The 10,000-nt window shown below is 38.7% G+C and overlaps 1 protein-coding gene across 1 annotated transcript in view; it reads right to left on the minus strand.

Annotated features, from left to right (window-relative positions):
• LOC137619713 (uncharacterized) overlaps positions 1 to 10,000 on the minus strand; it is a 251,628-nt gene that overhangs the window by 162,906 nt on the left and 78,722 nt on the right. The gene's annotated exons all lie outside the window — the stretch shown is intronic.

The following is a 10,000-nucleotide window of genomic DNA, read 5'->3' on the forward strand; positions in this document are numbered from 1 at the left end:
GCACTTCCAACCAGGTTGTCTATGCCTAGCAACTTCTAAATACAGTACATGGGCGTATTTATCTATTGTTATAATGAATATACAGCGTCTCAGCGGCGTCCAAAAATAGAAGACAGCTTCTCCTTGGACAGATCGTCCGGCGGATAGTTTTCAGGATAACAGCAGAAATACTTTTACTTTTGTCCATTTATTGTTTGGCGCCGACATGTGTTTCAGATAACTTTGTGACCGTTCTTCAGGACTACATTGAGTTTTGGACCGACAATTTAACATATACAACACTTTAATATATAGGTTATGATGGTGAAAGTGTGATACAAAAATATTTGCAAATACGGAAAACATTCAACGAAAATTTTATAAATGACAACTTTAGATTCTTTGAAATATAGATATGAAAATATAAGAAAATTTTTTAAATACATAAATGATTTTTCAAATAAGCTTCACAGAATTTCATGAAGCTCCTGATTCCAACCTTTGCAGCCGGACTGACGTCGGTTTCTCAGGAAAGCCATCTCTCGTTCAAAGAAGACCAAATTGTAAGGCTTACGCTCTCCCGCAGAAATTTGGTACTGTATGTAATCTGCAGTGATCTCGGACACTATTATTGACAACCACCCCACCACCCTTAAGACCCTCATCAAGCCTCCACTCCTGACAAAGAGGACAGCTGACCGAAGCTGAGGTAAATGTGCTATGGCACAGATGCCCACCAAGTGACAACAAATCTGTCCACCACCCACATATGCCGGCCCTCGCTCTGTCCCCAACCAATGCTCTCTATAGCCAGTTACTGATGCCGCCCCCTCCCCCCTCCCCACCTGCAGTTCTGCTATTGTCACTCCAGATTCGGGGCTACTGCAAAAAAATGTGTGGTCGGTCGTCAGTGGTAAAAAAAACTTGCTAATAGGCCATCACTTGTGGCAGTAGCTTTGCCTGCCACTAATCTTTACTTTTTACATTAGGCAAGTATGGGTGTACAGTTTTTTGTAGACCCTGTTGTGTGCAGTTCCCTTTTACCAATGTTACTCTATAGGTCACGACGTAGTCATTATAAGCCTGCTGATGTCTTCCTGGTAGCTGCCAACGGATCTGTGATCCCCACTCACGGGTACGAGACACACTATTGTTTGGGAGAACCAAATATCATTGAAATTTCCTCTTTGCCGACATGACATTGCCATTACTCGGTTTGGATTTCCTCTCGAATTTCCATCTACTAGTTGATGTGGCATATTGATGTTCAGTCAATGCAGACTTATAATCACCTATACGTCTTCAATCTGGCCCTCCTACCTCTGACTCCACATCAGCGTACCCATGAATGTCTAAGCCCACCTCCTCACATCGTACACGGTAGTCTTCTGTCTAGAACTTTGCCAAACACCAACGGTTCCTGTCAAACAGGGTATTTATCACAATATCAAGGCAATGAGATCACCGGTGTTTGCCAGATTAAGGCCTCTGGCCCTGAATCCTTTGGCTGCTGCTAAATGAACGTTCGCCGAAATGGAAGAAATGGGCCTTTGCCACAAGGTTTCAAGCTCAGAGTCATCACCCTTATACATGATCCTGAAGAGAGATGGCTCCCTGTGCCCTTGTGGGAATTACAGTCCTCTGATCATACAGACTGAACCGGATCACAATCCCCTCCCCAACATCGCCGACGTTACCTCCTACTTGCACTAAACGAAGGTGCTTTCCACTCTCGACCTCTTGAAGGGATATTATTTAAATGACCATAAACCCAAAAGACATCCTCAAGACCCCCATCACCCCCTCTTCGGTATATGGACATTCAATTACTCCTATTTCATCCTTTGTAAAGCTTGGGCCACATTTCAACGCATTATTGGTGGCATCTTAGGGGACCTCCTTTTCTGCGTGTGTTACATGGACGACATACTTGTGTTCTCTTCCTCCAAAGAAGAACACGTGCGTCACCTACACATTATTTTTGACCGCCTACAATAGAATGGCCTTGTATTCCAGTATGAAAAGTGTACCTTTGGTGCCAAAGAAGTATCTTTCTTGGGGCAATGCATCACTCCTGAAGGTGTCCACCCCTCTCCCTGAGAAGCTATCTGCTGTTCAGTACTTCCACATGTCCTCAACCGTGAAAGTTTTGGAAGAATCCTTGGGCATAAAAAACCATTATCACTGGTTCCTGCCAGCTATCACTGACCCTCTTGTCCTCCTCTAATCCTACATCAAGGGCAAGCCATAAGACCTGAAGTATGGTCCACTTCAGGAAGTGGCCTTCTACAACACAAAGAATGCCCTATCAACTGCAACTGTTCTCACTTTTCATGTGCTCCATGCCCGTCTCCTTTTCCCCACAGATGTAAGCGATGTCACTATTGGTGCAATACTTCCGCAGGTGGTCAATGGCTTTCCCCACCCATTGGTCCTATTCAGTAGCCAGACTCTGGCTACTCTACCTTTAACCCCAAATTGCTGGCGGTGAATAGGGCTGTCCACCAATTTTGCCACTTCTTAAAAGGAATGCCTTCTATCATTCATATGGCCCCTATGCCTCTGGTACACGCCTTCACTTGACAGTCCGACGTCTGGTCCACCCGTCAATGCTGACATCTCTTCGCCATGGCTGCATACAACTGCACCTTTCAACATGTCACTGGTAAAATGTATCCAATCGCCAATGCCCTATCAAGAAGTAAATTGGCCGGTATTCACTTGGGATTGGATTACAATGCCATGTCAGAATCCAAACGAAAAGATCCATAGTAACAAGCATGCAGGACATACTGCACATCCCTCCATTGGGAAGATGTTGCTCTAGACGATTCCAACACCACCCTCCTCTTTGATGTTAGTATCGGTAGGCCAAGACTATAGACACCTATCCCCATGCCTCAACGGGTGTTTGATTTCATCCATGGCCTCTCACATCCCTCGTGCCGATCTGCTGCAAAGCTACTGAAGACGAAGTTGGTTTGGCACGGCATTAATAAGGATGCCAAGTATTGGGTCCGCAACTGCACATTATGCTAAACTTCAAAAGGGCATCAACACAAGGATTCGGGAGTGGTCACCTTTCTTCAACTTCAGCATCGTTTTGCCCAAATTTACGTCAGCATAGTAGTTTCTCTACCCTTATCACAAGGACACAGTTACCTGTTTACCATAATTGACCGCTCTAATCATTAACCTGAATCGATCCCCATGCAAACTGCAATGTCCGCCTCATATGCATCTGCCTTACTCTCAGGTAGATAGCGAGATTTGATATCCCTAAGCATATTACTTCTGACAGGGGTACCACTTTCACTTCTCAATTGTGAACATCATTAGTGAATCTCCTGGGCATCATCTTATATCAGACACCTGCCTACAACCCCGCAGCCGATGGAATGGTTGAACGCTTTCATCACACCATCAAAGCAGCTTTGATATCCTGCTGCAATGACTGCAACTGCTTTTCTCACCATCCCTGGGTCATCCTGGGATTAAAGTTCACTCCCAAGGACGCACTTGGCAGCTGAAATTATGCATGGGGACCTGTTGGCTGTCCCTACTGAAGCTTTTCCATCCGCAACCTCCTCCAACAATCTCTTGCACCTACAGTATGTCACGTTGTGGAGAAATTTACTCCCTGCCACCAGACTTACAAGGCCCCCGTGAAGCAGCAGATACCGAAAATTTAACAACCTCAACGGAGGTCTTCGTGTTCACCAACACAAGAACGCCCAAGCTGACACTACCTTGCACGGGCCTTTTCCTTGTTATCAGTCGCAAACCGTAGGCTTTCTTATTTAACATTCATGGCAAAGAAGACTGGGTCTCCACTGATCACCTAAAACCTGTGTATCTCCGGCAATATGACCCGCCTACAGTTTGCCTCTCTGGGGCAGGGCGCCCTATTTCACGTGTCTTTTTTAGGGGGGGAAGCCATGTATGGCACGTTTCATACACACTCATACACTTTAATGTTATTGTTTTTGTTTACCTCTCGCTCTCTCCTGCACTTATAATAGAAAACTCAGTTTAAGTTTGCCATCATATGTTTCACTTTGTTTGAATTTTTGTGCCATTGTTCCTCTCAACTGTTTATATATAAGCTCGTTATCTTGTTGAATAAAGTCAGTTACATTCACCTCACCTCTGATACTACCTAACATCTACCTTGCAACAAGCCAAATTCTCTAGTAGCATATCGAAAGCATGTGAGGTTTTTGGTTGTTCACCCTACATCAGAGCAAAGAAGGCAGGGAAACCCGTGAATGATATCAGATACCGGTTATTCTGCCAAAAGTGACACAAAAATGAAAGCCCGACCTAATTAGTGATAGTTTGCTGTAGCACATGAAGATGGCCAACTATCAGTTATATTTGTGGATGGAAGCACTGGAAGCAACACATAGTTTGCCACCACCGGCTGGACATAGTTGGGTAATTGAAGGCAATACATTCTGACCTGTGTTGATGAGAAGTGATTCAGCACCCAAAGGCCTCCTTGAGCTTACATTCTGCCACTGCCAGAAGTCTGCATGCCTACGAACGGAATGTGCATGCTGAGCAAACAACAGGCCAGGCACAGAGACATGATTATTTATGCCCCTAAAAGTGTGCAAAAATCAAAGAGCTATCACTGATAAGACCAAAGATGAAGAAGACACAGAATATGTATGCTAATAACTGTATTGATAATTTTAGGGTGTGAAGTGACAATGTATTCATCATGCTAATATTCCTCGTGTGGTAACAATAATTCATGAAGTTTTCAGTGGCATAAAATATTTATATTTTACTGAAAGGAATAAGAAATACTAATAATATATCAAAATGGAAAAATAATTTTTGTTTTGTCTACTCCTTTTGCATTCAACATATAATCATTATCATTAGTGAGTTAGAACATGAACTTCGTATGCATGTTCTGATAGAATATTTAATTTTGAACCATTTGCCATATAACACATGTATCTTCCATCCAAAATAACTTTGATTCCTGTTATCAAATTGAAGTGATTATTAATCCAATATTTTCCCCCTTTTAGTGTAAATTGGTCTATATTTTTCAAGTGATGCCATAATCTAGAGCCAAAAACTACCTAGGGGTGTTCCAGTGTCTACCTTACGACCATATTAAGTCTTCATTGTGTGCAGTGGGTGTTGAACGATTCCTAATTTCATGGACTCTGCTGCTGGATTACCATGACCCGTGGCAATACGAGTACGCTTGATCACATCATAGATATCTTCAATGATAATGAAATAGGAAGGTTCTTCTTCACCATTACTTCTTTTTCTAATAAGCTTCATTTCATCACCACACTTTGGGGCTTGATCCTTTTTAAGGAGGTAATATTGATGAGGAGTTTTCTTAGATGTAGCACTACCTTTAATTGGATTATACAATGGTTCCGAGTCTGTCAACCAAACACATAATATTATATATATTACGGCTGTCTAGCTATACAACCTCTCGAGTTCCAAACTCAACTGTTTGTTTTTTCATTAAATCTCTTTAAAATATTAATACCCGAGCTCTGAAAGAGTTAAATCACTCCCAGACAGCAATATATAAATACACTGAACATCCAAAGGTCTTTTAAGTACACTCAAAACAACACTGGGTAATTATTCTTATGAATTATTAAAACAACTCTTACTTCGATTCTTTAACAGGGGTTCGAGCGAATACGAAATTAAACACTTCTGATTGGAATAATACACTTTACAAAAATAAATATATTCTATATAAATTACAACACTTTGAAAAGAATTTACATAAACCAAACAATTCACTCAAAATATCAAGTCTGAACAAAACTTAGATTAAGACAAAAAATTTTACAATCTGAAAATTATATAACCACTTGACTTGAAATATTAAATCTAAATAAACCTTAGATTAAGACAAAAGAAATAATACTTATGAAAATTATACAATCACTTGTTTCACTTGAAATTAAATTTTACACCAACTTTTAAGTTTGATACTCAATGAAAATAGGTAACTATAGTCAATTTCTTTTAATGGGGCGCATTTGCACTGACCCGCAGGGGTGTCCTTTTGGTTCGGAAAAGTTTCATAATCGCTGATTGATTGGACAAAACAATTCTAACCAATCAGCGGTTAGGAAACATTTCCGAGCTTAAAGGGCACCATTGCGAGTGAGTGCAAATGTGCCTCATTAAAAAAAATTGACTAGAGATCACGATACAAATACCTTTCACCTTACTACAGGGCCAGTTACAAGACTTTACACAATGCCAACACTCAACCCAAAACAATAAATTTAAGATCACCTTTGACTCTTTCGTTACGTTTCAACACACGATTTATGTTGGGGCACGGAATCACCTTGGAGAGGACACACTATTGGTACTGAGAGAGAGAGTGAGGGAGGCACTTTTGCTCTTTCACAGGACGGCTGCTTCTCCACTGCTTCTATGCAGCCCTAGGGCGCCTATATAAGTTTGAAACTTAATGAAAATAGGTAACTAGATCACAATACAAATACCTTTCACCTTACTACAGGACCAGTTACAAAACTTTACACAATGCTAACACTCACCCCAACACAATAAATTTAAGATCACCTTTGACTTCTTTCGTTACGTTTCAACACACGATTTATGTTGGGGCACAGAATCACCTTGGAGAGGACACACTATTGGTACTGAGAGAGAGTGAGGGAGGCAATTTGGCTCTTTCACAGGACGGCTGCTTCTCTACTGCTTCTATGCAGCCCTAGGGCGCCTATATAAGTTTGAAACCTAATGAAAATAGGTAACTAGATCACAATACAAATACCTTTCACCTTACTACAGGGCCAGTTACAAAACTTTACACAATGCTAACACTTACCCCAACACAATAAATTTAAGATCACCTTTGACTTCTTTCGTTACGTTTCAACACACGATTTATGTTGGGGCACAGAATCACCTTGGAGAGGACACACTATTGGTACTGAGAGAGAGTGAGGGAGGCAATTTGGCTCTTTCACAGGACGGCTGCTTCTACTGCTTCTATGCAGCCCTGGGGCGCCTATATAAGACTTAGTTACTTCCAGAACATTCCAGGACCGAGATCTGGGAGCTTGGGGGCTCACCCAAGGGTACAAGGTTGCCAAAATTTACTCTCACAGACGCGTACTCACGCAACAGGGAGACGAACTCTCTCAGTTAGCTCCGCCCACCTTTGTCCTTGAAATAATAAAAAACGAAATTAACCTAATGCTAGGGCCCTCGAGAACGTTCCAAAACACATGGCATATAAGAATTGTGTATTTTCTAACAAACAGGATGCAATATCTCATAAAAAAATAAACGAACATTACATACGCCCTTGTTCCTATCTCGTACTGTCACATAACTCTCTCAAATCGATTACGTAAGACTTCGATAATCCTTAGAAATAATGTAAATTTACATATACTGACTTACAGGAAGAAAACAATGAAATTAACGACGAAATTCATACATAATTTGCACACAAAAGTTACGTCTTCAAGAGAGGAACTCTTCAATCCACAAATGAAAACTTAGATAAAATACTTTAATAAACTGCTTTATTTACTCTACACTAGTCCAGCTTTGTAAGAATATGCATATATATATATATATATATATATATATATATATATATATATATATATATATATATATATATATATATATATATATATATATATATATATATATATATATATATATATATCACGTAGAACTAAGGCCTCAGACATATCCTTCCATTTGTGTTTGTTTATGGTCTTTCTATGTCAGTTCACACCTACAAACTTTCTTAGTTCGTCAATCCTTGGTGTTCTCTCCTTTGCGCAGCTTCTTTTGCAATTTTTAGGGACCCATATCTATCATTCTTAATGTCCATCTATTATCTGTCATTATCATCATATTTCCAGCACATGTGAATTTCATTTTTTCATGTTGTTAGAATATTCGCCTGTTTAGTTTGCTCTTGTATCCATGTTGCTCTTTTTCTGTATCTTAGTGTTAGTCTCCTCATTATTCTTACCATAGCTCTTCGAGTTGTAACTAACTTATGTTCTAATGCTTTAATAAGGCTACACATTTCTGATGCATAAATTGATACTAGTAGGACCATCTCATTACATACTTTTCTTTATACAGAAAGTGGCATTTTTACATTTCATAATCTTTTTTTGTTTACAAGGTCTCCATCCCTTGCTTATCCTTCTTTTAATTTCAGTCTCGTGTCTTCGGGAAACACTTACTATCTGTCCTAATTTCTCTAGAGATCCATTCATAACTTTAATTTGTTGTTTCCCTGATTTTTTTTAACATTATCTTAGCATTACTCATATTAATTTCCAGTCATACATTTCTGCTTTCTCTATTCAAATCTTCCATCATCTTTCGCAATTCTTCCCTTGTCTTCTGCAATTCTTAAGTTGTTATGATATCCATATTAATATCAATTCCTACATTTTCCCAATCTTTATTGATAAAAACTTCTGTGAATAATTTAGGAAAGATGAGGTCTCCCTATCTAATTCTTTTCTCAATCGGAATTTTCTCACTATCTTCAGGTACTTTTAGGATTGCTGTACTTCTTGAAGGGGTTTCATTACCACTGAAGTTTTGGCATAACCAAAAGCTTTTTCATAGTCTAAACATGCCATATATATCGATTTACCATACTCTTATGAGTTGGTGCAAAAGTTCGATTGATCTTCAGTTTATATATCAGTACTGTAAAATTCTTGTTATCTGCAAGATCTTTATTAATTAAAAAAACCCTACTCCAATTTCTTTATTCCTTTCATGTCATCAGAAGAGAAATTTGTGGCCCGCTTTTAACTCTATATAAAATTCTCCAGTTGTTCCAATAGTATGACATCCCAATTTATTTACTTCAGCTCTTCTATTAACACACCAAAATCTTCTTCCCTAGACAGGGTCCTGACATTATGTTGCAAGGTTCAGTTTCCAAACGGTAGTCTGTTCTAGTCCACAGGTTTTTAGCAACCCTTGATGTCGGATGTAACCCCCGCTGCCTTGGGTAGATTTTCCAGTGACGTTATGGACTAAGGGCCAAGACGGTGTTGTATTATTCATGTGTGGGGTTTTGGCCAGTTTTAATCCCTATGCCGGCCACAGATTGTTGGTGGTGGGAGATTTTTGCCTGATTGCTCACAGAAAACTTACCAAGTGGTCTATAGCTTTGGTGATCATGTCTATGCACAAACTATTCCACCACGTAATGGTATCCACACCGAAAAAGGGATATATATATACATATATATATATATATATATATATATATATATATATATATATATATATATATATATATATATATATATATATATATATATATATTATAAGATTGCTCCCGGCTCTGGGCACCAAAAAATATATTATATAATTGTCTCGTGTCTAGGAACCAAAACTTATAACATGATATATATTACGGCTGGCAATCTGAACAACCTCTCGAATTCCAAACTCACCTGTTTGCTTTTACATTAAATATGTTACACTTGGAAATATTAATACCCGAAATCTGAGACAGCTAAGTAAGTCTCAGACAGCAATATACAATACACTGAATATCCAAAAGTCTCTAAGTACACTCAAAACAAAACTGGGTAATTATTATTATGACTTATTCAAACAATTTTACTACGGTTCTTTACAGGATATGAGCGAGGTTGTAATAAATCTGATGATTTATATAATACACTCTACAAAAATAAATATATTCCATATAAATTACAACACTTTGAAAGAATTTACATAAAACAAATAAATCACTCAAAATATTAAGTCTAAACAAACTTAGATTAAGACAAAATGTTGCGATCTGAAAATTATATAGTTACTTGACTTGTAATATTAAATCTGAATGAACCTTATACTAAGACCAAAGAAATAATACTTATGAAAGTTTTACAATCACTTGTTTCACTTGAAATTAAATCTGAATACAATATTTAAGTTTGATACTTAATGAAAATAGATAGCCAAATCACGAAACAAG

This window comes from Palaemon carinicauda, chromosome 26, assembly GCF_036898095.1.
Source record: "Palaemon carinicauda isolate YSFRI2023 chromosome 26, ASM3689809v2, whole genome shotgun sequence".
Lineage (NCBI taxonomy): Eukaryota > Metazoa > Arthropoda > Malacostraca > Decapoda > Palaemonidae > Palaemon > Palaemon carinicauda.